Genomic DNA, 11,816 nt, shown 5'->3' on the forward strand with positions numbered 1-11,816 from the left:
CCCCAGCTCAGCGGGGCTGGGGGATTTCCGGAGCCCGGAGGAAGCAGCCTGTCTTCCGCGCCCTACCCACCCACCCGCACGGGCCCAGAGTCAGGTGAGCGATCAACCCTGGGCTGGGTTTGGACCCTGGAGCTGGAGGTCATCCAAGCCTCTGGAGTTCAGGGTCAATGATTTCACCTTCCATTTGTACCCCTTCAGCAACCTCCCTGCGTGCCAGGGGAATCCTAAGCATGTTTGTATCTTATTTTATTCTGACCCTCGGTACCTAAGTACATACATATCTCTATATATGGGCTTTCATTTGTACATTCTATTACCTACGCTGATCTACTTGAACTACTTCCTCATATCTCCCTACGCACTTTATTTTTAAGTAGAGGATTGTTGTCTGTTCTTGAAGGACAAGGAGCATGATCTAACTTCGGTTAGAGCGCTGCTTCGTAGTCAGTAGGTGTTTAGTACCCCCAATTGATGATCGTCTGAGTGATCGATCTGGATGTTTTCATTTCCTGGGGTTTATTTCCTGGACAAGATAGATAAGACTGAGGAGGTGCCCCAGCTCAGTGGGGAGAATTGTTATTACGGCATCGTTATGGTATGGTGTTATGGTATTGAGTTTACTCTCTTACTAACTTGGGGCAGGCCCGGGATAATTGGATCAGACAAATCTCTGCTTCATGTGGGACTCGTTAGCTAAAAGCCAGGAAAATATCTCCATTTTATGGACGAATAAACTGAGGTACAGAAAAGTTAAAGTGACTCATCCAAGGTCGCCCTGGAAGCGAGCGACAGAGACGGGGCAGAATGTAGAAAGCAGCGTGGCTTGGAGGATATAGCTCGGTCCTGGGAGCCAGAGGACCTGGGTTCTAATCCTGGCTCTGCCAGTTGTCTGCTGGGTGGCTTGGGCTAATCACTTAATTTCTCTGTGCCTCAGTTTTCTCAACTGCAAAATGGGAATTCAATACCTGTTCTCCCTCCTACTTAGACCGAGGGACTGCATCTAGACTGATTAACTTGTATCTACCCTAACATTTAGAACAGTGCTTGACACATGGTAAGTGCTTAACAAATACAAAAAACCCCCAACAACGACAACGAAAAACACAGCTTTATTGACTTCCAGACCTGTGTTGGCCCCACTTGGCCACACTGCCTCCCTAAGGAGAAGGGGAGAGGTCCCCTCCCAGGCCCAATTCCCCAGGGTCACCTTCAGCTCTGCCACTTGCCTGCTGGGTGACCTTGGGCAAGTCACTCAACTTCTCTGTGTCTCTGTCTCCTCATCTGTAAAAATGGGGATAGGATACCTATTCTCCCTCCTTTTTAGGTTATACCCATACAGGATAGGAACTGGGCCCAACCTGATTACCTGGACTAGTGCTTGGCCCAGTAGGTGCTTAATAAATGAAATCATAGGTTCAGATTGTCCTCCAGGCTCCAGCCTCCCATCAGTTTCCCCTCTCCGGTTGGTGGGGGAAGGGGTTTAAGCTGGCTTGTTGGCATTCTCATTGAAGCAGGAAGCAGAAAGGTAAAGGCTGTCTCTCTTTACTTGGGTTAGGAATAAACCAGCCCCAAGGAGGAAAATGGTCTCTGGGAGGCCCCAGGGAAGGATCCAGGTTGTTCCGGGTACTTAGTGGGAAGTAGCGTGTCCTAGTGGATAGAGCCTGGGTCTGGGAGTCAGAGAGACCTGAGTTCTAGTCCCGGCTCTGCCACTTGTCTGCTGTGTGACCATGGGCAAGTCACTTAAAAATTTTAAACGCTTACTATGTGCAAAGCACTGTTTTAAGGGCTGGGGTAGATACAGGGTAATCAGGTTGTCCCACGTGAGGCTCACAGTCTTAATTTCCATTTTACAGATGAGGTAACTGAGGCACAGAGAAGTTGTGACTTGCCCACAGTTACCCAGCTGACAAGCGGCGGAGCAGGGATTCGAACCCATGACCTCTGACTCCCATCCCCATTCTGCAGAGGAGGTCGCTGAGGCCCAGAGAGGTTAAGCGACTTGCCCAAAGTCACACAGTGGTAGAATCTGTGGTAGTGGTATTTATTTAATTTATTTATTGAGGGTCTCCTGAATGCAAGGCGCCGGGCTAAGTGTGCGGGAGACACATCGGAAGCAGAAGACGCATTTCCTGCCCTCAAAGAGCTTTTGCTGCAAATGGGGGTCCAAGATGAGGACCTGCATTTTCAGTCTGTCCCATTTGGGCTCCATCAGCCCGAGCTGCCTGCCGCCAGGAGCAGCAGGTCACAGATTGTTTGGTTATTATTATTATTATTGATAGTTAATAATAATAATATTATTTGTTAAGTGCTGACTATGTGCCAGGATCTATACTAAACTCTGGCGGGGGGTACAACCGCGTCATGAATTCATTCGTTCGTTCATTCAGTCTTATTTATTGAGCACACTGTGTGCAGAGCACTGTACTAAGCGCTTGGAAAGTACAAGTCAGCAACAGAGAGAGACAATTCCTGCCCACAATGAGCTCACAGGCTTAAAAGCGAGGAGGTAGACATCAAAACAAGTGAACAGGCATCAATAGCATCAGTGGAAAAAACAGAATTATAGAAATATTTATGCACATCAAAACAAGTAACCAGGCATTAATATAAATAAATAGAATTATAGATATGTATATATATATGTATACATATATACACAAGTGTTGTGGGGTCGGGGAGAGGGGGTTGGACGCCGTCCATGTCCCACATGGAGCTCACAGTCTCGATCCCCATTTTACAGATGAGGTAATGAAGGCCCAGAGAAGTGAAGTGACTTGCTCAGCGTCACAAGGCAGATGGGCAGAACTGGGATTAGAACCCATGACCTTCTGACTCCCAGGCCTGGACTTTAGCCAGTCTACCTTGCTGCTTCTCTGGTTGATTGATTGACCCCTTCTCGGTGGCCTGGAAGGGCAGAGCAGGGAAACGGGCAACCCTGTTACTGGCCGAGGCATCAACTGCAAGGGGCAGGGGTACTGGGGATTGTGGTATTTGTTAAGCGCTTACTATGTTTCAGGCACTGTACTAAGCGCTGGGGTAGACACAAGATAATCGGGTTGGACTCAGCTCCTTTTTCAGTGGGGATTAAGACTGTGAGCCCCACGTGGGACAACCTGATTACCTTGTGTTTACCCTAGTGCTTAGAACGGTGCTCGGCACATAGTAATCACTTAACAAATGTCATAATTGTTATTATTGTTATCATTAATCCCCATTTTACAGATGAGGAAACAGATGCGCAGAGAAATTAAGCGACTGGCTCAAGGTCACACAGCAGACGAGCGGCAGAGCTGGATTAGAACCCAGGTCCTCTGACTCCTGAGCCCATACTCTTTCCGCTGGACCACGCTGCTCCCCAGGTACGACCCAAAGTTAGGTGTCCAGAGGGGAAGGGGGAAGGGGAGCCCTGCTGGAAAGCAGAGGGGCAGAGGGACAGGGTGAGGAGGGAGAGTGAAAGTCGCTACACGGCTTTCGGGCAGCGAAAGTGATTCCGCCCTCAGACAAGGTGGCTCTGGGGCTTCCGAAACTTCCACCAGGTTGACCTTGGGGCGTGGAATGGGGCTCGGGGCACGGACCCCCCAAACGGCAGAGGGTTCACTTTGGGTGTGGATGGTTTCCAAATGAGTAAACCCACGCTTTCTCAGGAAGGAAACGTTCCCAGGGCAGCCTTGGGGAGATGGTTTTGAGCCAAAGCGTTGTGAAATGACTGACGCTGCAGTAAGCTCTGCTTTAACGAACCCGTTGGGGGTGGGGAGACGGGGAGGACAGGGTCATGGAATCTGAAAATCCACCCTATTGAAACGGGGAGGCCTGTCCGGGGCGGCTCGGAGCGGCGTTAGGCTCAGAAGGAGCGGGCGAGCGGGTGGGAGAGGGAGAAGTGGTGGAGAGGGGACTCTGGGGGAGGCAGACGAGAGGAAACTGAGCTCTCTTTCATTTATTTGATCGTATTTATTGAGCGCTTACTGTGTGCGAGGCACTGGACTAAGCACTTGGTAGAGTACAATATAACACTGGCTCTAACCACATACAGTTGGGTGGATGAGATCAGTTAGCAGATGGGCAGAGAGAGTGAGTTTTCCCTACTTGGTTGTATTGCGCTCTCCCAGGCACCTAGCACAGTGCTCTGCACACAGTAAGTGCTCAATAAATACCACAGACTGAATTCTGGGGGAAGCATTTGGTCAATGGATGACTCCCTTGTATATAGTATGTAAATTAGTAGACAAATGAATCCTCATCATTTCCTGTTAAAACCACCCCAGCTGGGAGGGTTAGCCAAGAGATTGGGGGGAAGGCCGGGGGAGGCCTGGGAGTAGCAGGGAGGAGGAGCCAGGGTTCTTGAGATGTCTGACCACCTGAGAGGGTCCCCTCATCAGGACCCCTCTCCGGATTGCCAGGACCCCTCTCCGGATTGTCCACCCAGCTGCTATTTGAGAAGCAGCATGGTGTAGTGGATGGAGCACGTGTCTGGCAGTCCGAAGGTCATGGGTTCTAATCCCACCTGTGCCACTTGTCAGCTGTGTGACTTTGGGCAAGTCGCTTGACTTCTCGGTGCCTCAGTTACGTCATCTGTAAAATGTAGATTAAGACTGTGAGCCTCACGTGGGACAACCTGATTATTATGTATATCCCCTAGCGCTTAGAACAATGCTTGGTGCGTAGTAAGCAGTTAATAAATACCAACATTATTATTATTATTATCTTGGGCAAGTCGCTTCACTTCTCTGGGCTCAGGTACCTCGTCTGTAAAATAGGGATTGAGACTGCGAGCCCCACGTGGGACAGGGACTGTGTCCAACCTGATTTGCTTGCATCCACACCAGCGCTTAGTACAGTGTCTGACACATAGTAAATACTTCACCAATACCATCATCATCATCATTTGCTGTGTTGGGGGGCTGTGGGGACACTTGGGGATGGCCAAGGATGGCTGCCCTGAGGGAATCAATTAATCAACCAGGCAATCAATCATATTTTCATTCATTCAATAGTATTTATTGAGCGCTTACTATGTGCAGAGCACTGTACTAAGCGCTTGGGATGAACAAGTCGGCAACAGATAGAGACGGTCCCTGCCGTTTGACGGGCTTACAGTCTAATCGGGGGAGACGGACAGACAAGAACAATGGCACTAAACAGCATCAAGGGGAAGAACATCTCATAAAAACCGATGGCAACTAAATAGAATCAAGGCGATGTACAATTCATTAACAAAATAAATAGGGTAACGAAAATATATACAGTTGAGCGGACGAGTACGGTGCTGTGGGTATGGGAAGGGAGAGGTGGAGGAGCAGAGGGAAAAGGGGAAAATGAGGCTTTAGCTGCAGAGAGGTAAAGGGGGGACGGCAGAGGGAGTAGAGGGGGAAGAGGAGCTCAGTCTGGGAACGCCTCTTGGAGGAGGTGATTTTTAAGTAAGGTTTTGAAGAGGGAAAGAGAATCAGTTTGGCGGAGGTGAGGAGGGAGGGCGTTCCGGGACCGTGGGAGGACGTGACCCAGGGGTCGACGGCGGGACGGGCGAGACCGAGGGACGGTGAGGAGGTGGGCGGCAGAGGAGCGGAGCGTGCGGGGTGGGCGGTAGAAAGAGAGAAGGGAGGAGAGGTAGGAAGGGGCGAGGTGACGGAGAGCCTCGAAGCCTAGAGTGAGGAGTTTTTGTTTGGAGCGGAGGTCGATGGGCAACCACTGGAGTTGTTTAAGAAGGGGAGTGACATGCCCAGATCGTTTCTGCAGGAAGATGAGCCGGGCGGCGGAGTGAAGAATAGACCGGAGCGGGGCGAGAGAGGAGGAAGGGAGGTCAGAGAGAAGGCTGACACAGTAGTCTAGCCGGGATATTTATTGAGCGCTTACTACTTGCAGAGCAACATGCTAAGCACTTGGGAGAGGACAACATAACCGAGTTGGTGGACATATTCCCTGCCCACAGTGAGGTTACAGTCTAGCGGGAGACACAAGACATTGGGATACATAGGTGCTTGGAGAAGGGTCAGTCAGGGGTTTGTCCTTGGTGGGTGACTAGGGGGGCAAGGGGGCTGACCAGGGGGTGCCCGGGGGAGAGGAGCATCTAACTGGGACAGTGCGACCATCCGGCCTGCAGCTTCTTGGACTCAAATTTTGAGGCATCGGGCTGGTCGGGAATCTCCCGGGGAAGTTTCAGAGCTACTGTGGGCTTTCTAGCAAACGACAGGGAGTCATCTGGGACCACCCCCTGCCCCTGGACTGCCCCACCTTGAAACTCCAGGGGTTTTGGACCCAAGGAGGTTTCTCGTCCTGCCTCAGCGTAGTAGTATGTCGCCATGGGCAGGGAATAACAATAATAATAACAGTGATGGTATTTGTTAAGCGCTTACTATGTGTCAAACACTGTTCTAAGCACTGGGGTAGACACCAGGTTGTCAGTTGGACGGCATCCCTGTCCCACGTGGGGCGTATGGTCCTAATCCCCATTTTACAGATGAGGTAACTGAGGTAAAAGAGAATTTAAGTGATTTGCCCAAGGTCACACAGCAGGCAAGAGGCAGAGCAGGGATTAGAACCCAGGTCCTTTGACTCCCAGGCCCGTGCTCTTTCCACTAGGCCTCCCTGCTTCACAGGGAAAGTATCTATCTACTCTGTTACACTGAACTCTCCCAAGCAATTAATATAGTGCTCCGCACATAGTAAGTGCTTGATATGTACTATTAACTGATTGATAATAGCAATAGAAGTAAGAGTAGTCTCTTTAGACTTTAAGATCCCTTTAGACTGTAAACTCCCTGAGGGCAGGGAACATGTCTATCAATCTGGTGTATCGTACTCTCCCAAGCACTTAGTACGCAGTACTCTGCACGCAGTAAGCACTCAATATCTTGGACTGATAATAGTAACAATAGTAGAATTTATTTATTGAGTAGTCCACTGAGTGCCTATTGTACTAAGCACTTGGAAAAATAGAACAAAAGCCTCATGGAAAGAACATGAGTTTAGGAATCAGAAGATCTGGGTTCTAATCCCTGCTCCAGCACTTATCTAATAATAATAATAATAATAATAATGGTATTTGTTAAGGGCTTATTATGTGCCAAGCACTGTTCTAAGCGCTGGGGTAGATACAGGGTAATCAAGTTGTCACACGTGGGCCTCACAGTCTTGGTCCCCATTTTACAGATGACGTAACTGAAGCAGAGAGAAGTTAAGTGGTTTGCCCAAGGTCACACAGCAGATGAGTGGCGGAGGCAGGATTAGAACCCACGTCCTCTGAATCCCAAGCCCATGTTCTTTCCACTAAGCCGTGCTGCTTTGACTTGGGCAAGTCTCTTAGCTTCACTGTGCCTCCGCTCCCTCATTTGCCAAATGGAGAGTCAATCGCTCCCTGTTCTCCCTCCTACTTAGACTGTGAGCCCCACTGGAACCTGCTTATCTTGCATCTCCCCCAGCGCTTAGTACAGTGCCAGACACATAGTAAATGCTTAACAGATACCATTATCATCATTATTAGAAGCAAAAGATCCATTCCGGAGCCTGTGAAACTCCCTCTCCCGGGAAGGCAAGGCTGATCCACTTATACTGCAGCAGGAGGGATTGAAGTGAGTTTGCTGGAGGAACTTCCTACAGAGGGGAGCGGAAAAGGATGAAAGTTGGCAGCCGGTGCCGTCACACGGGAGCTGGGCCGGGTTGTAGGGGTGGGCCCCGAGAGAGTGAAAGGTCCTGGAACCAGGGCAAGGGGGCGGGGGTGACTCTGCGCAGAAGAGAAGGCCGAGGGCAGAAGCTGACACAGCTTCTCTCGCTAGCCCACTTCCCGGGCCTCTAATTTCTTCAGATAACACAAAGGAGACCGTGATAACCTCCGTTTCCTCCCCCCTGCTCTTTGTAAATTACCTTCTGTAAATTTCTGAGAATTCTCCTAGGCTGGTGAGCTAGAACCTGCTCGACTTCAAGGGGAAAGTTGAGGAGGCGGAAAGTCTGAGGAACATCTTTCCTGTGAGTCTCCAGCCACAGGCACGGGACTGTCTGGGATTCTCTAATGTTAATAATAAATAATAATAACGGCAGTGGTGTTAGTTAAGCAGATTTTTTAATGGTGTTTGTGAAGCCCTTCCTAGGTGCCAAGCTGGGGTAGATAGAGGCTAATCAAGTTGGATGCAATCCCTGTTCCACATGGGGCTCACAGTCTTCATCCCCATTTTACTGACGAGGTAACTGAGTCACAGAGAAGTGATGTGCCCGGAGTCACACAGCAGACAGGCGGCAGAGCTGGGATTAGAACCCAGGTCCTTCTGACTCCCAGGCTTGCGCTCTAACCATCAGACCACACTGCTTCTCAAGAAGTTCCTATGGGCCCAGCACAGGACCTGGGCTTTGAGGTGGACGCAATACAGTCAGACCAGACACAGTCCCTGTCTCGCATGGGGCTGACAGTCTAAGGGTGTGGGGGGAGAACAGGAATCAAATCCCCATTTTAAGGATGAGGAAACTGAGACCTAGAGAAATCCAGGGCTTAGTAAGGTGCCCCAGTGCTTAGTACAATGTCTGGCATGTAGTGAGCCCCTAACAAATGCCATAATTATTATTATTAAGTCAAGTGACTTGTCACAGAGCAGATAAGCGGGGGATCCAGAATTGGAACCCAGGTCCCCGGACTCTCAGGGCGGTGCTCTTTCCACTGCTGCTTCCACTCGGCTGCTTCCACTCGGCTGCCCTTCCCTGCCCCTCTTGCCTCGTTGTACCTGCGAGCCGGGCCTCAGTGTCTCTGCTCTCGTCGAGTGAAGGGAGCTTTGAAAGCTGTTCCTCCGAACTGCAGGTGGCCACCCTCCAGCCCTGGCATGGTGCCAGCGTTTGTGTCCCTGTCCTTACACTCCGCCCCTTCCCCTCTCTGCAATTTATTTTAACTTTTGTCTCCCCTCTTAGGTGATAAGCTCCTTGAGGGCAGGGATTGTGGCTACCAACTCTACTACGACGGGGTATGCACAAAGCAAGTGCTCAATAAACAGCGGAAGCCTCATGGCCTAGTGGAAAGAGCCCGGGTCTGGGAGTCAGAGGAACTGGATTCTAATCTCAGATCTACCGGTTGTCTGCTGGGTGAGCTTGGCAAATAATAATAATATTAATAATGTTGGTATTTGTTAAGCGTTTACTATGTGCAGAGCACTGTTCTAAGCGCTGGGGTAGACACAGGGTAATCAGGTTGTCCCACGTGAGGCTCACAGTCTTCATCCCCATTTTAGAGATGAGGTAATTGAGGCACAGAGAAGTTAAGTGACTTGCCCAAAGTCACACAGCTGACAAGTGGCAGAGCAGGAATTCGAACCCATGACCTCTGACTCCCAAGCCCGGGCTCTTTCCACTGAGCCACACTGCTTCCCATAGCCATGCTGCTTCCCTGTGCCTCAGTAATCTTGTCTGTAAAATGGGGATTCAACTCCTGTTCTCCCCTCCCTTTAAAAATAATAATGTTGGTATTTGTTAAGTGCTTACTATGTGCAGAGCACTGTTCTAAGCGCTGGGGTAGATACAGGGTCATCAGGTTGTTCCATGTGAGGCTCACAATCTTAATCCCCATTTTCAGATGAGGTAACTGAGACACAGAGAAGTTAAGTGACTTGCCCACAGTCACAGAACTGACAAGTGGCAGAGTCAGGATTCAAACTCATGACCTCTGACTCCCAAGCCCGTGCTCTTTCCACTGAGCCATGCTGCTTCAACACCAGGGAAGCAATGTGGTCCAATGGATAGAACATGGGCCTGGGAACCAGAGAACCTAGGTTCTGATCCCGGCTCCACCAAGGGTCTGCTGTGTGACCTTGGGCAAGTCACTTCACTTCCTGGTGCCTCAGTTTCCTCAACTGTAAAATGGGGATTCAATACCTATTGTCCTTCCTACTTAATCTGTGAGCCCTGTGTAGGTCAGGGACCATATCTGACCTGATAAACTGGCATCTACTCCAGCGCTTAGAAAGCTGCTTGACTCATAGTACAAATACTATTAAAAACGAGAAAGAAAAAACACTAAAATATAAAGGACAAGGATAGATTTATAATAAACAAAATAGAGACAAAATGAAGAACAGCGCTGGGGAGTGAAAATAGCGAATGTCCCAGCTCAGTAAAGGGGAATCGTTAGATGACCAGTTAATAATAATAATAATAACAATTATAATAATTGTGGCATTTTTTAAGTTTTTATTATGTGCCAGGCACTATTCTAAGTGCTGGGTAGGTATGAGTTAGTAAGATTGGACACAGTCCCTTTCCCACATGTGGCTCACAGTCTAAATCCCCATTTTATAGATAAGGGAAGTAGGCCCAGAGAAGTGAAGTGACTCACCCAAGGTCACACAGCAGACATGTGGCAGAGTCAGGATTAGAACCCAGTTCCTTCTGATTTCCGGGTCCGTGCTCTGTCTATTAGGCCATGCTGCTTCTCTCCAGTTTGTGGAGGAGACCACTTCCCAGCCACTCTTCATGCGTGGCCGAAAAAAATCTCTCCTTCAGCAGCATCGTGTTTGAACAGAAAAGGTATTGTGGGTGAAGAAGTGTTAACTGTGGGCGGCTCAGCGTGGGTGGTATGTACGGAAACTGATTTGTGTAAGTGTGTGTGAATATGTGCAAGCGGGGGAGTGAATGTGTGTCTTTTGGGTGGGGGTGAATAGGGGTAGATGTCTGTGAATTAATATGTGTGCATGTTGTGTTTGTGTGGGAATATGGGTAAATGTTTACGGGTGTGCGTGTGTGTGAATGTGTGTGTGAGTCATTTAGTCAATTGTATTTACTGAGTGCTTTCTGTGTACAGAACCCTGTATTAAGCGCTTGAGAGAGTACAATATAACAATAAATGGACAAATTCCCCGCCCAAAATGAACTCCCATAAGGGACAGGTTCTGTTTATCGAATTGGACTTCTGGCTTGGTGGAAACCATTCGAAGGTTGTGGCGTCTATTCCCACCAGAATCGGCTGATGTTTAATCGCTTAGTACAGTGCTCTTCATGCAGGAAGCCCTCAAAAGAAGCAGCATGGCCTAGTGGAAAGAACACGGGCTTGAGGGGTGAGAGGACCTGAGTTCTCGGCTCCCAGCTCCGCCACTTATCTGCTGTGTGACCTTAGGCAAGTTACTTCACTTCTCTGTGCCTCAGTTACCGCATTTGCCAAATGGCGATTAAAGCTGTGAGCCCCATGTGGGACATGGCCTATGTCCAATCTGATTATCATGTATCTACCCCAGCGCTTAGTTCAGTGTCTGAAACATAGTAAGTGCTTAATAAATCCCATTTAATAAATAAATAAATAAATACCATTGATTGATTAGTTCGTAGTTACCCCAGCACTTAGTACAGCGCATGTCACCTAGTAAGGCACCTAAACAAATCTCACTATGTGTGGGTAAGTGTGTGTAAGGCACATCTTCTCCAAGAGGCCTTCCCTGACTAAGCTCTCTTTTCCTCTTCTCCCCCTCCCTTTTGCATCACCCTGACTTGTTCCCTTTACTCTTCCCCCTTTCCAGCCTCACAGCACTTATGTACATATCTGTAATTTATTTCTATTAATGTCTGTCTCCCCCTCTAGACTGTAAACTCATTACGGGCAAGGACGTGTCTGTTATTATATTACACTCTCCCAAGCGCTTAGTGTTCTGCACGAAGTAAGCGCTCAGTAAATAGGATTGACTGACCGACTGCCTGAGTCGGTGTGAGGGTGTGGATTCTCGCCCAGGAAGAGATGTCCTTCCATTCACTTCTACCCCCGGCAGCTCTCTCCGCCTCCGACATCATTCCCACCTGCCCCGCCTCCCTTCCGCGTCTATTTCCGCTGCAAAGTTAGTAATAATAATGATGGTATTTGTTAA

The sequence above is a fragment of the Ornithorhynchus anatinus genome, chromosome 11 (genome assembly GCF_004115215.2).
Source record: "Ornithorhynchus anatinus isolate Pmale09 chromosome 11, mOrnAna1.pri.v4, whole genome shotgun sequence".
In the NCBI taxonomy this organism is placed as follows: Eukaryota; Metazoa; Chordata; class Mammalia; order Monotremata; family Ornithorhynchidae; genus Ornithorhynchus; species Ornithorhynchus anatinus.